Source organism: Desmodus rotundus, chromosome 12 (assembly GCF_022682495.2).
Source record: "Desmodus rotundus isolate HL8 chromosome 12, HLdesRot8A.1, whole genome shotgun sequence".
NCBI lineage: Eukaryota > Metazoa > Chordata > Mammalia > Chiroptera > Phyllostomidae > Desmodus > Desmodus rotundus.
The window spans coordinates 53,692,620-53,706,236 of record NC_071398.1 but is presented as its reverse complement, the minus strand read 5'-3'; the positions used below and the strand labels follow the sequence as shown (position 1 = coordinate 53,706,236).

Sequence of the window (13,617 nt, the reverse complement as noted above, 5' to 3'; positions counted from 1 at the left end):
TGCTCTGGGGCTGGGTCAGGCCTCAGTGAGATGAGTGGAGAAGTAGCAGCGATGTGCCCTGGAGGAGTAAGACGCTTCTAGCTCAATTTTCCCTGCCACTTGGGAGGGCCGTAAAATGGGAACAGTCATCAAAGGGAGTAAATCTTTATAAACCCATGACCATTGTGTTCCTCAGTGGAAATCAGTTAAAAGTCAGAACACACTTAACATCGAGCTTTGTGACCTGTGGGAAAAGTCCACTTAATTATTTTAGAAATGGCTTCTTCGGAGTTAGGCAACTTCAAAGGCAGTGGGTTGTGTGGGGTCTTGGCCAAGAACACCTGCTTAGTTTCCCCTTTGAGGGTTTAAACTGCACCGTTAGAAACACTGGAAGGCGTTTTCTTGGCTGAAATGCAGATACCACAGGAGAAGCTTACATTTTTCATAAAATAATACCTTGTGAAGGTTCCGTGCCAATCCAACACCCCCCCCAACCCTGTGGAAGGCACAGTCCACCGGGCTCCATGGCTAACCTTCCAGTCTCTAGGCAAAACAGCTCTTCTGCATTCCTTCCAAGTTAAGAAATGATTACCCAAACTATTCTTGTATAGCCTCAATATACTTGTTTGACAATAAGAAAGCAAGCAAAGTACTAATTGTTCAGAATGGAAGGGCAGATAAAGTGCTTCCCAGATAAGGTCAAGTTAAAGGAGTTCATCATCACCAAGCCCTTATTATATGAGATGTTAAAGGGACTTATCTAAGAAATAGAAGAAGATCAAAAAACTATGAACAGTAAAATGACAATTAACTCACAATGAACAAGTGAACCTAAAAAAAAAACACCCAAAATAAAAACTAAACAAACAACTAGAACAGGAACAGAATCAGAAATGGAGATCACATGGAGCATTTTCAGTGGGGAGGGGGAGGGGAAGATGGGGGGACAGGGAATAAGAAGCATACTTGGCATAAAATAGGGGAAGGTTAGGAATGGTATGGGAAACAGAGAAATCAAAGAACTTATATGGACATGAGCTAAGGGGAGGGAATGCTGGAGGGTTGGGGGGTGCAGGGCAGAGGGGGGATAAAGGGGGAAAATGGGGAAACTGTAATAGCATAATCAATAAAATATACTTAAAAAAAGAAAGCAAAGTACTTAACAACTGTTCTTCACTATTCTAAAAGGAACCATAAGCTTATACCAGTACATTCACTGCTGCACACACATTCTCTTCTCTCACACAGATCTGGTTTCCGAACATTTCCCTCTCACATTTATGGTCAGCAAGCATGCTAGATGCTCAGGAATTCTCAGATATTTTGCCCCTTCGTTAATGCTCTTCAGTTTATGAGACGCGGTCTTGATTTTTGGTCATATTTATGAGCTACAGCTTAGTAGGCATGTACACAGAACACGTGTGCGCTTGGACCAGCCTGGCCTGGGAACCAGTTCGGATACTCCACAGTGTGATCCCCAAAGCGGCAGCCCCAGCGGCCTGATCTCCGGACTTCAACCTCAGGTGCTGTACCTCTCAGATGACTGTCGTCGCGGGCTAACACAATGCCTCCGCCCGCAGGAACCACTCACAGAGCGCAGCGTTCGGGAACAAAATGATATAAAAACCAGAAACGTGCACTGTTTTGAGGCCTTGGCTTAACCCTTTCGGGGCGGGGGTGAACAGGTAGTATTCATTTCTCCTCCAGTCTCATCCTAATTTCACATAGGCTGAGTCTGTGCAAGTCAGTACTTATTTGTCCCTGAATTTGGAACACAGTTAGAAGCAGAGGGTTATTCAGCTGAGTCCTTAGCCCCACCATGGATTTTTCTTTACGTTTTGACCTCTTCTCCCCCTGCTTCCTTCCTTTCTCTCTCTCTCTCAACTTCCTTTTTTCCTTTTCCACTTCTCATGCTTTATGCCTGCTGGTATTATCCAAAAATGTTACTTGGCCCCTTGTATACACCCCTAACCCAAAGTACACAGCTTTTAGCTACTGAGGGGGTGTGCTTTCCTCCATAGCGAGAGCTCTGTACTTTGGGTTAGGGGTGTACAGCCTGCTCCCCAAACAAATCTGTCCGACAATTCGAGAAGGGATTTTTACCACTTTCTTTGCCTGATTGTCTCAATCTGTAAAAGACGAGGCAACTGCCATCAGGAATGTTGAAATACTTTGGGGTTTTTTCCTTCCTATCAAAAGGGAGTGGGGAGGAGGTATACATGTATGATGTATACGAGGGACAGTGTGGACAGAGCAAGGGCCCTGTGAGGACAGCACGAGAAGGCAGGCGGCCGTCCGCGAGCCAAAGAGAGAAGCCCCAGGAGAAAGCAACCCTGCCGACACCTCCATCTTGGCTTTCCCAGCCTCCAGGACTCTGAGAAAACAAATTTCCGTTGTTCCTGTGGTATTTGGTTACGGCAGTCCTAGCAAACTAATGGGGTGACCATGCCATGACCCGGGGGCCGGGGAGGTGCAGGAGGATGGGAAGGGGAGCCAGTCTGATTCTAACGGCAAGGCCAGTGGGGTGTTCCAGGGTGAAGAAGGAGCACAGGCCTGGCAGGGAGGCAGCGTGCAGGGAGGGTGAGATCCTGGAGTGAGAGGGTTGGGAGCAGAGGCCGCCAGGGAGGAGGCGGGGAGGTCCCCATGGGATGGCAAGAGGAAGCTGAGGCAACGAAAAGAGAAGACGTGGCTGGCACATGGGGTGGAAGCCAAGGAAGAGAGCCCTGGAGGGAGATCATGTTTTAAAAACGTAGTTGAGAGGTCGAGAGAACAAGGAGCCAGGAAAGAGCAGTGGGCTGGGCTGCGAAGGGGTCACTGCTGACTTCGGAGAACTGTGGGGGACAGGGTGGTCGGAGAGGGACGACGTCTCCTTCTAGAGGTCAGGTAGCCCTGGCCGTGTCACTCAGTCGGTTAGAGCATCGTCCTGATGTGTCAGGGTTCAGGTTCGACCCCCCAGTCAGGGCACATGCAAGAATCAAGCAACGAGTGCATCAACAAGTGGACCAACAAATCCATGCTTCTCTCTCTCTCTTTCCCCTCTTCCTCTCTTCCTCTCTAAAATCAATCAATAAATTGAAACAATAAAAATAATAACAAACGTTGTATTTTAGAATAATTTACAGTCACAGAAAAATTGCAGATAATAGGAGTTCCTATCCAGCCCTCGCCGAGTCCCCCAGCGCTCACATTCACAGCCTGGTGGTCTAGCTGCCCAAGAGAAACCCGGGGGGCGGCGTGTTACCAGTAACTGAACTCGAGACTCCTCTCGGGTGGCACCTGTGCCAGACTCGTGATTAGAAATTGAGCAGGTCGTTACGGCTGGGCAACCGTTCTGTAACAAAGCAGGCATAAAGGGGGAGCAATCGATTTAGTTTCCAGTTAGATTAAAAGTAGGTTATAATCACAGGCTATATCTTTTGAACCCTTCTTCCTCTTTCCTTAATGATTTTGTGAATTCATAAGAAAGAAGCCCCATCAAGACTATTTGATTATGAAAACAGGCTGACTGGGATGCTTTAACTAGCTCCGTGAGAGTACCCAGTCTGCCACACAGGAGGGAAGAGAAAAGGGGCAGCTGCTGTATTTTTAAAAGCCAACCAAGACCCAAACCAAGGCATCTGTGACTTCCGAGTAACAGCCGTTGTTTTACTTCTGTTAAATCTGTAGCTGGTACAGTTTTACCATATTTGGGGGGAAAAGGAAACTATCTTGCTTTAAGCTAATTCCTTTTTTTAAACCTCTCTTTTCCAATAAGAAACATATATTGGTTATTACAGTTCATCTTACATGCAAATTTATTTTCTGCTTTTTGTTGATTCGAATATCCAATTTTCTGACTTCATTTAAAAATAAACAAAATCAGAGGTTTCGGGCATTCCCTGGAGGGGTGTTTACAGTATACGCCCTGCAGATAAGTGGGGACCATTGCACTTGCTCCAGACTGTGTCCCCTCCCAGAAGTCATACATGGAAACAGAACCGCCAATGTGGTGGCCATCTGAGGCGGGGCCTTTGGAATGTGACCAGGTCCTGAGGGTGGAGCCTCCCGAACAGGACCAGCACCCTTAGAGGAGACCCCTGAGCCTCCCCACCCTGCTGCCACCTGAGGACATGCAGGAGCCAGGGAGTGGGTCCTCAGGCACCAAACCTGCTGCCACCGGATCTTGGGCTTCCCAGCCTCAGAACTGTGAGAAATATACTATCAGCCGCCACATCAATGGTACTTTCTTTGTCAGAGCAGCCTGACAGGATTAAGTCAAAGCCAATGCAAAGGCCTTTAAGAAACTGAAGTTCAACAGGAACCACTATCTGTGATAAAAGATAAATAACTGCGCTGGTACCCGGAAAAAGTTAGGTAAAAATCTCAAAAGCATTTGATGGGATCATATATTCCAAAGCTTGGGAAAGCAAGTCCTCTCAGAGCTCCTCAGTGGGTGGGCACATGGGTTAGGGCACCAACCGGATAGCATGGGAAACGGGCAACTAGGAAGTTGACCGAGGGGATTATTTGGAGAGGTGTGCTCAGGGTTGTGCCCATGGACAAACAGTGGCCTGAGTGGCAGCCACCAGGCCTGAGGGCAAGGGAATGAGCTTGGGCTGAACCCTGGGGAGGAGTGGCCCCCGGCTTCAGGGAGAGAAATGCAGCCACTGACCAGCGGAGGCCTGCAGCTCCTTCCTCACCCTGTGCCCTGCGCCAGAGTCTGCCCCTCCCAGGGAAGCTGAGTGGATATCAGGGACAAAGACAGATCAGTTTCCTAAGGTCAGCTTCCTGGGGCACAGAGAGAACGGAGGGAAAAATGCACGGTCCACCTCTGAGACCGGTGGACAGTATCGGTTTTCAGTGAACACCCTTGGATGCAGCAATCTCGCTGCTAAGAACTCACCCTGCAGAGAAACTAAACTGCACATCAAGTTGGAAAATACGAAACAGGAGCATTTTGTACGTGTGGAGAGCTTTGCTGTGTGTATGAGGCAGCAAGCGAGGCACTTGATACCGGGCCTCACGAGGACCCCATCATTGTCCCTCTGCTATTGCCATCGGACACTTAGGAAAGTCAGTCAAGCGAAGAGGTGGTCACAGAGTTAATAGGAGACAGCAGCACTGGGGTTTCAACCCGGCCAGTCTGACTGCGGCTGCCAGGGCTGCCTGGTAGCTTGTCCGCAAGAGCAAGAGCCTGCACACAAACTGGAATGACCCTGGGTGGGGCGGGGCAGATAAATAAGGTGAGCATTCTGCTAGGGAAGGGAGGGTCTCCCAGATGCACACCCTGGGGAGGGGCCAGAGCTAGGTGTGCACTGGGCGCCCACCTGCCGTGGAAGGAAAGGGACCCAGGAAAGCCAACAGTGCTCGTCTTAGTGTGGGAGGGCTGGGCATCCAGGGCAGATTTCCCAAGGTACGCCTTCTTAGTCTTGTTTTAATATTTTACTGTGCATGCTATTCTTCAATAAATACACGCAGTTAACTAAAAAGTCACACACACACACACACACACACACGCAAACATATTAAAAGTGCCACCCTGCTTTTTTAAATGGAGGAAATAGGTCAACGGGCCCAAACCTGTGAGAATTTTTATCAGTTTACTTGAGCCAAACGGATGACAATTGCTGGGGCGCAACATCTCAACAGGTCGAGAAGATGATCCAAAGAAGGGCAGTTTTGCACCTTTTTTACACGTTACCATCAAAGGAGGGTGCATGATTACCCGGCATGCATTGGAGATAGGCTGTAGGGGAGCGGGAAGCAAAGCGGGGGAGACCTCTGGGACTGGAGAGAGGAAAATGGAGACGCTTCTTTTCCACAGGTGGGTGCAGGACAGTAACTCTAGCAAAGGGGGGATTTGTGGTCTCCCTCCACTGCTGGGACTGTGCCCCGAGGGGCCTGGGGAAAGGTAATTACCTGCTTTGTTATTGTGGAGGCAGACCCACCACAGGCAGGCTCAATTAAGGTAAAGACTGGCCTTTGTCAAGGAAGACATGGGCCTGGGACAGGAGTTACCCCACCTAACTCGCTTTCAGGTAGAAAGTTTTTCATTTCAGACTCCTAGGTGGTTACTTTTGGTCTAAGTTGGTAAGGCCGCCACGCAGGCCTCCCTGGGCTTCTCAAGTGTAGTGTGTGGCCTCTTTTGGTCCACAGTTGCTTTACAAAGAAGATGAAGAAAAACACGTGGTTATTTCCCTTGCTCATCTTCACCCATTATTAGCATTGGTGCTAAGTCTGGGGAAGCAGCCGAGAACACGGTTTTTCCTGCTTCTTTTCAACTCAAACCTACTTTTTTTTTTTACATTTTTTTAAATATATTTATTGATTATGCTATTACAGTTGTCCCATTTCCCCCCCCACTCCACTCCATCCTGCCCACCCACCTCCCTCCCACATTCCCCCCCTATAGTTCATGTCCATAGGTCATACTTATAAGTTCTTTGGCTTCTACATTTCCTACACTATTTTTACCCTCCCCCTGTCTATTTTCCACCTATCATCTATGCTACTTATTCTCTGTACCTTTCCCCCCCCCTCCCACTCCCTTAATGACAACCCTCATGTTCTAGTTGTTTGCCTAGGTTGCTCTCGTTTTTGTTTTATGTGTGGCCATTAATAACTGTGAGTTTGCTGTCATTTTTACTGTTCCTATTTTTGATCTTCTTTTTCTTAGGTAACTCCCTTTAACATTTCATATAATAAGGGCTTGGTGATGATGAACTTCTTTAACTTGACCTTATCTGAGAAGCACTTTATCTTCCCTTCCATTCTAAGTGATAGCTTTGCTGGATGCAGTAATCTTGGATGTAGGTCCTTGCGTTTAATCTTGGGTAATGTAATGATGATGTGCCTTGGTGTGTTCCTCCTTGGGTTCAGCTTCTTTGGGACTCTCTGAGCTTCCTGGACTTCCCGGAAGTCTATTTCCTTTGCCAGATTAGGGAAGTTCTCCTTCATTATTTGTTCAAATAAGTTTTCAATTTTTTGTTCTTCCTCTTCTTCTGGCACCCCTATAATTCGGATGTTGGAACGTTTCAAGATGTCCTGGAGGTTCCTAAGCCTCTCCTCATTTTTCCGAGTTCTTGTTTCTTCATTCTTTTCTGGTTGGATGTTTGTTTCTTCCTTCTGGTCCACACCATTGATCTGAGTCCCAGTTTCCTTCTCATCACTATTGGTTCCCTGTACATTTTCCTTTGTTTCTGTTAGCATAGGCTTCATTTTTTCATCTGTTTTTCGAATAGATTCAACCAAGTCTATGAGCATATTGATAACCAGTGCTTTGAACTGTGCATCCAATAGGTTGGCTATCTCTTCCTCGCTTAGTTGTATTTTTTCTGGAGCTTTGAAGTGTTCTGTCATTTGGGCCATTTTTTTTTTTTTTTTTGTCTTGGCGCGTCTGTTACTTTAAGGGGCGGAGCCTTAAGTGTTCACCAGGGCGGGGTAATGCTGGTTGCAGCGCTGTGACGCTGTACGTGGGGGAGGGGCCGAGAGGGAGCAATGGCGCCCGCCTCACTCTCCTCCGGATTTCAATCTTTCACTCCGCTACCCACAATCAAACTGGGCCCCTCTGGTGCTGGTTCCCGAGTAAGTGGGCCTGTGCACACTCTAGGCCCCTGTGGGTCTCTCCAACAACCTCTCCTGTGAGGCTGGGAGTCTCTCCTGCTGCCGCCCCAACCCCCACGGGCGTTTTCAATCAGAGGTTTGAGGCTTTATTTCCCTGAGCTGGAGCCCTGGGTTACGCGGTCTGCTTCGCTCCCCGCCATTCGTCCGGTTTATCTGTGGGCGAATGTGGTGCCGCGGGGTGCTACCCGCTGCTCTGCCTGCCCCGTTCTCCACCACTCTGAGTCTGGCCCTCTGGGTTTATCTGTGCAAATGTGGGGCCGCAGGGTCTGCTAGTGCTTGGACTGCCTGCGCCATTTGTCCCACACTCCGCCAGTCTCAGTCCTGCCACAGCCACGCGAGTCCTCTCCACCCCGGTGCCTGTCTCCGCCCCTCCTACCAGTCTGGATGAATGTTTATTTTCTATTTCCTTGGTGTCGGTCCCCCTTGCTGTTCGATTCTCTGTCAGTTCTGGTTGTGCGAGGAGGCGCAGTGTGTCTACCTACGCCGCCATCTTGGTTCTCTCAAACCTACTTTTAACAGCCCTTGTCCTGGGCAGAAGGTGAGGGAACTGAAGCAAGCCCGAGAGGAGGGGTCACTTAGCCGGCTGGAGTCTGAACTAGGAAAGGCAGAGGTCACTGCGGGGTGCTTTTCACTCCTCTGTAGCTCAGCTGTGGCCTCACCCTCCAACCTACCTGCACACACCCTCAGGCACTGTGGGTTCCAGCTTCCCGAGCCTAAACCTGTCCTGCAGAGGGGCGGCAGTTACAGGAAGGCCCTTCAGAACGAAGTGGTGCCTGGTTTCTAGCCGGTATGTGGCCATGTCTCACACACCCAGGTGTGAGAGTCCTGTAGGAGCAGAGCCAGCTGGGCCGGGGCAGGGCAGGCGGTCCCACATGCCGGGCCCAGGGGCCTGAGCAGTGGCCAGAAGGGGCTGTGCTGCTTTATTGCTCTGCTGTCACCCTCTCAAAATTATTCATCACTTTTCACACGGGGACTCAAATCCTCACTGTGCACTGGGTCCCAACAGCCATGCAGCTGGGCCCAAACCTGCCCTTCTAACTAGCCAGCCGCACCGTCCCTGTCCTAGCTCCCACCTCATTCTCCTGCCTTTATAGGGCATAGGCCTTGGTCCTTTCCCAAGCTGTTTAGCTGCTCCTGGCTCACCCACAGAACTCACTTTTCTTCTCTTTCCACTCAGGAAGGAAGAAAATGATTCTTTCACGTACCCGTTTCAAAATTCGTTATCAAGCCTCTTGCAAGAAAATGGCCCTTCTTGGCACAGTAGAAAGTCACTTTGATCGATCCCTCCTTCTTCTCTGCAGTTTAAGAATGTCAACTATGAGCCCTGGCCGGTGGCTCAGTTGGTTAGTGCCGTCACAATACACCAAGGTTGAGGGTTCGATCCCCGGCCAGGGCACACGCAGGAACCAACCAGTGAGTGCATAAAATAAGCAGAACAGCACACTGATGTTTCTCTTTCTCTTTCTCTCTCTCTCTCTCAAAAAAGTCAACTATGTAGAATAAAGGTTGGCAAAAGATAGTCTTCAGGCCAAATTTGGCCCAGGGCCCGTTTTGTCCTGCCTGAGAGCTACCGAGGGTTTTTATATGTTTAAGGGTGTGAAAACTAACGAGCAAACAATATGCAATCGAGAAAGCCTCAATTATATACGGGCTGGCCCTTTGCAGAAGTTTCCCAGCCCCCGATTTAGAGAAGAGTGACAACCTGACTCCCTCTGCACCGCTGTCACAGAAGAGAAAAATGACCGGGAGCTTCAGCAAAAGCACCCTGTGGTCCCCGACCTGCACTGGGTCCTGGCCCTGCACCCCTCCTGCACAAGGTGTCACCCCTCAGCTCCCTGCCCTTGGTGGCCCAGAGGCTCTTCTGAGGGGTGCGGTCCCAAGCACAACACCTTCCAGGAAAATGTTGGTAGTTTGTGCCTTTGCCAGAAGCCAGCCTGCTGCCCAGTCAGGGCAGAAAGAGCCAGGGAAAGGGTGAGGGTGCTCCTGAGAGGGAGGGGCACAGCCGCAGGGGCAGATGTTTGCTGCCACACTGAGTGCAGACGCTTAGGGAGCTCAGCAGAGGGCAGTCCTCTGAGGTCTGCTGTCCGTCTACAAGGACCAGGAGCCCAAGTGTCTGGTGGGCAGCCGAGCCAGTCTCCTGAGCTGGTCTTGGGCCCTGTGGCTCCAGGTCACTGTCCCCTGTATGTCTCTCCAGCAGTCTGCACCCTGCTTCCCTTACCTACCCCGGGGGCCTTGCCCCTGCTCCTCCTCCCACAGGCTTGCTCTCCCTCTGCTTCCTCTGGCTTTCCTTGGGCCATTAGGGGACCTGTCTCAAGGGCCTGCCAAGGGTGAAGGGTGGCGGCTGCCAGGTGGGCCAGGTGAGGGTGTGTTGGCTGTAACTATGCAAAACAAAACCGCTCAGTGGGCCTGCTTTTAACCACCACACGCCAGAGCGGGGCAGCTCTCAGCAGCATGAGGTAAAGCACCCCTTCCAGGAAATTAGCACTGGCCAGCCAGCTCTAAGGACTGCCACTGCTACTGCTGAGTTCATGCGGGCACGTGAGCTTGCTGTGAGCATGCTCGGAAGGATTCCCCTTGCCCAGCTGGTGTCCCACAGAGTCCCTGGAGGCCCCGCTGGGACCTTCCCCGTCTCCAGCCCCTGCAGGACTGCACTTGCACTCTTAAACCCCAGATGCCAACGGCGCGGTCCAGGTGGAGAGACAGACAGACCTTGAATCACTTCCATTCTGTCACTCTCTGCGCGACCACTTAGAATTGTTGTCTGCTCGAAATCTAAAACAGTGAACGAGTAAACACTGAGAAGTGTGATAGTTTTGTTTCATAAGTACAATTTTTAGGTCATACTTGAAATATTTTACTGAATCCAAGTAACATTTTTAAAGTTGACATTTCTTCTTTTTTTAATGAACTATTTAAAACTGGAGAATGACTCAAGAACATACCCCATCAGTCGTACAATTCACTTTTTTCCCCTAAATTGTATCTTTTACATGCAATACAAAAGTATTCATGAACTTCCCCCTTGTTTGTACTGTACTTTTTAAATAATTTTATTTTACTCATATATGGTCAAAGTTTATTAACAGAAAATTCTCTCTTTCTGCACTTACTTTCTGGCCATTTTATTATGCACTTCGTTTCATGATTACGTAAATAACGTGTGTTAAAATGACGCACTCCAAAGAGCCTGTGGTCCATCCAGACAACGGAACGTTGTTCAGTGCCGAAAAGAAATGAGCTACGAGCCCAGAAAAGACAGGGAACGGACACTACATGCACATCACCAAATGAAAGAAGCCAGTCTGAAACGGCTACATACTGTGCGATCCCGATTCTAGGACACTCTGGGAAAGGCCAAACCATAGAGACAGTGAAAAGATCAGCGGCTACCACGGGGGAGGGGAAGGAGGGTTGAAGAGTTGGCGCCTGTCCAGGAGTTAGGTGTCTGTCCAAGGTCACACTGCGCGGCAGCATCAGGTGAAGGTCCGTGTAATCTAAGTCTGCTGTGTGTCCGGCATCGGGCCCGGGGAGGCAGGGGTGAGGAAGATGCTCTCTCTCCCTCCAAGCTGTGCAAGCTGCCGGCCCTGGAGCCCTTCCCCTGCCCCCACAGCGCCTGCCTCTCCTCCTCATCATTCAGGTGTCTGTCAGTCCTAGTGTGGGGAACAGGGTCTATTTTTCTTTGCTACTAAAAGTCTGAAGAATGTTAGTTTGGACATGCATTAAAGTCGAGTCTGCCCAGTAGGTGAGAAAATCAACAACACAAGTTTACAGGTTGTTAGATGAAGTTTCAAATTCAAGTTCTGTGTTTAGTTAGGTCAGACAGCATTGCCACCTAGTGGGCAGAAACACGTTCTCCCAGGAACTGTGGGCCACGGATATCGTTTGGTAAACTACTGTGAACAAGGTTAACCTTCTGAAACAGAATCGCAACAGGCTATTTCAGGAAGAATTCTGTTGGCCTGCAGCTTAGGAGACCTGACTGCTTAGTCCGAAGCGAACTGGGGTTTTTTCCGCATGCGGACTTTGAGGCTCAGTCTGACAGCGCCACCTGTGTGGGTTCTGGGCTGGGACTTAGCCTCTCAGTCTTGCAAAAGGGGAGTGAAAAGCATCTGCCTCCCAGGACCATGGAAGGGATGCAGGCGGATGTCCCACTGAGACAGAAGGCCAGACACAATGTGAGCACCTCTGCGACTGACATTTTTGGGGGGCAGGGGTAGCCATTAAAAAAAAGTAAAAAGACACAAGTGAAATTAATTGTGACTAGATATCTTAACTCAACATATCTAAAGTATCATTTCAACATGTAATCAATACCAAAAGTTATACAAATGTTTTACATTGTTCTTTTTGTACTAAATCTTTGAAATCTGGTGCCTGTTTTACATTTCAGTGAAGACGAGCCACATTTCAAGAGCTGAGGAGCCATTCTGCGGCCAGGGGCCATGCCCCTGAATGGCACAGGTATAGATCTGCATTAAGTTGTCACTTGAGCTAGTTGATCATGTAGCGGGAGAGCAGAAGGGATTATATCTAGCTAGGAGCCCCAGGGTCTGCAACCACCGAATTTTTCCTAATCTAGGCATCATCTCCTTTGAGACGTTGAAATAAAAAAAGTCAGCCCTGGCTGGTGTGGCTCGGTGGATTGAACACCGGCCTTCGAACCAAAGGGTTGCGAGTTCGATTCCCAATCAGGGCACATGACTGGGTTGCAGGTCAGGTCCCCAGTAGGAGGCACTTGAGAAGCAACCACAAGTTGATGTTTCTCTCCCTCTCTTTCTCCCTCCTTTTGCCTTTGTCTAAAAATAAATAACATCATTACAAAAATAATAAAAGAAGTCAAACACCGCTGAAATGCCTAAAGACAAGTCCTCATACCATTCCAGACTAACCGATACTACAAGCAAGTGCAAAGGATGTTTGGCTAAGCGGGTTGAAGGACACAAGGGGAAAATTGCCAGTTCCCTCCCAGCTCTGCCAGTTTTCAACTATAGGGACCCTTCCACCCGGTCCTCTGTGTTGCTCACCGATTTCACATGGAAGACAACGTTCCTTCCCAGCGTTTCAGCTCTGGAAAGAAATAACACCATTATGAACTTTGCTTCACGCTTTACCTTGGGCAGACAACCTGAATGTAACTTTTTATATACTCTCGAATATATGCTTACCCATTTGGGCTCTTGTCGGTGACCCTTTTCATTACGTGCTGACTGGTGACACAGGCAGTCAGAGTCCCTATGTGGACTGGCTGGCGTTTCAAAGTCAAGGGACATGGTGCTTGCACTTGTCACCGTTCTCACTCCGGAAACCCGGTTGTCTGATGTGTCCTTCATGAATTCAGATTTCATGCGTTATATTTTCCTCAAACACAGCCAGAGCCGTCCGACTACGCTTTGTACGTTTTCAGTTGTCGAGAGGTCCGGGGAGGGAAGTGGCCGGCAGGCACCAGGGTCGCAGGCAAGGAGGGGAAAGCACGTGTTCAAAGCGGCGCAGGGTAGAGAGAGACCTTCCCTCCTTCTGAGAATGAGGAGTCAGGAAATGGGAGTGCAGACTTCCAGACACCTGCGGCAGGTGTGACAGACGCCGGTGGGTCCGATGCACCACGTCCACAAAGACGGCTATGGGAGGATGTGGTGGAGCAGTAAGAAAAGCCGGCAGCAGGTCTTGTCGCGCCGAGTTGCAGGGCAGCGGGGTCCAGCATCTGGACCCTACGTGGTGCCCGAGCGCCTCCCGACCCCTAAGAGTCAAAATGTAAGAAGCCCGAACGTCAAGGCTCTGCCCACGGCGGGGAACTGACGGAACCAGGGCTGCACACAGACATGAGGAGCCGTGCGCTGCAGACGCGACACATCATCTCGCCGGTGTCGGCGGCCGGTGGAGGCGGCTTTGCCTGCTCCGCAGGGCGGTCCCGCGAGCAGTCTGAGGTCAGGACTCGGGACAACGCCCGGACCTCCTCACACGGAGACGCGCTGTGCCCACCGCGCCGGCGCAGGCAGGGGCGGGGCCGAGGTGGGCGGTGATTGGCCCGATTTGGGCGGG

At 50.0% G+C, this 13,617-nt stretch overlaps 1 long non-coding RNA gene across 1 annotated transcript; it reads right to left on the bottom strand.

The window, feature by feature from the left end:
• Window positions 1–3,083: 3,083 nt before the first annotated feature.
• On the bottom strand, window positions 3,084–13,551 carry LOC139440401 (uncharacterized). The gene is made up of 3 exons (XR_011650631.1): window positions 12,747–13,551; window positions 12,606–12,648; window positions 3,084–3,310 (listed from the first exon to the last, which is right to left on the bottom strand). It is a non-coding gene; the product is annotated as an uncharacterized lncRNA (long non-coding RNA).
• Between the last annotated feature and the right edge of the window lie 66 nt (window positions 13,552–13,617).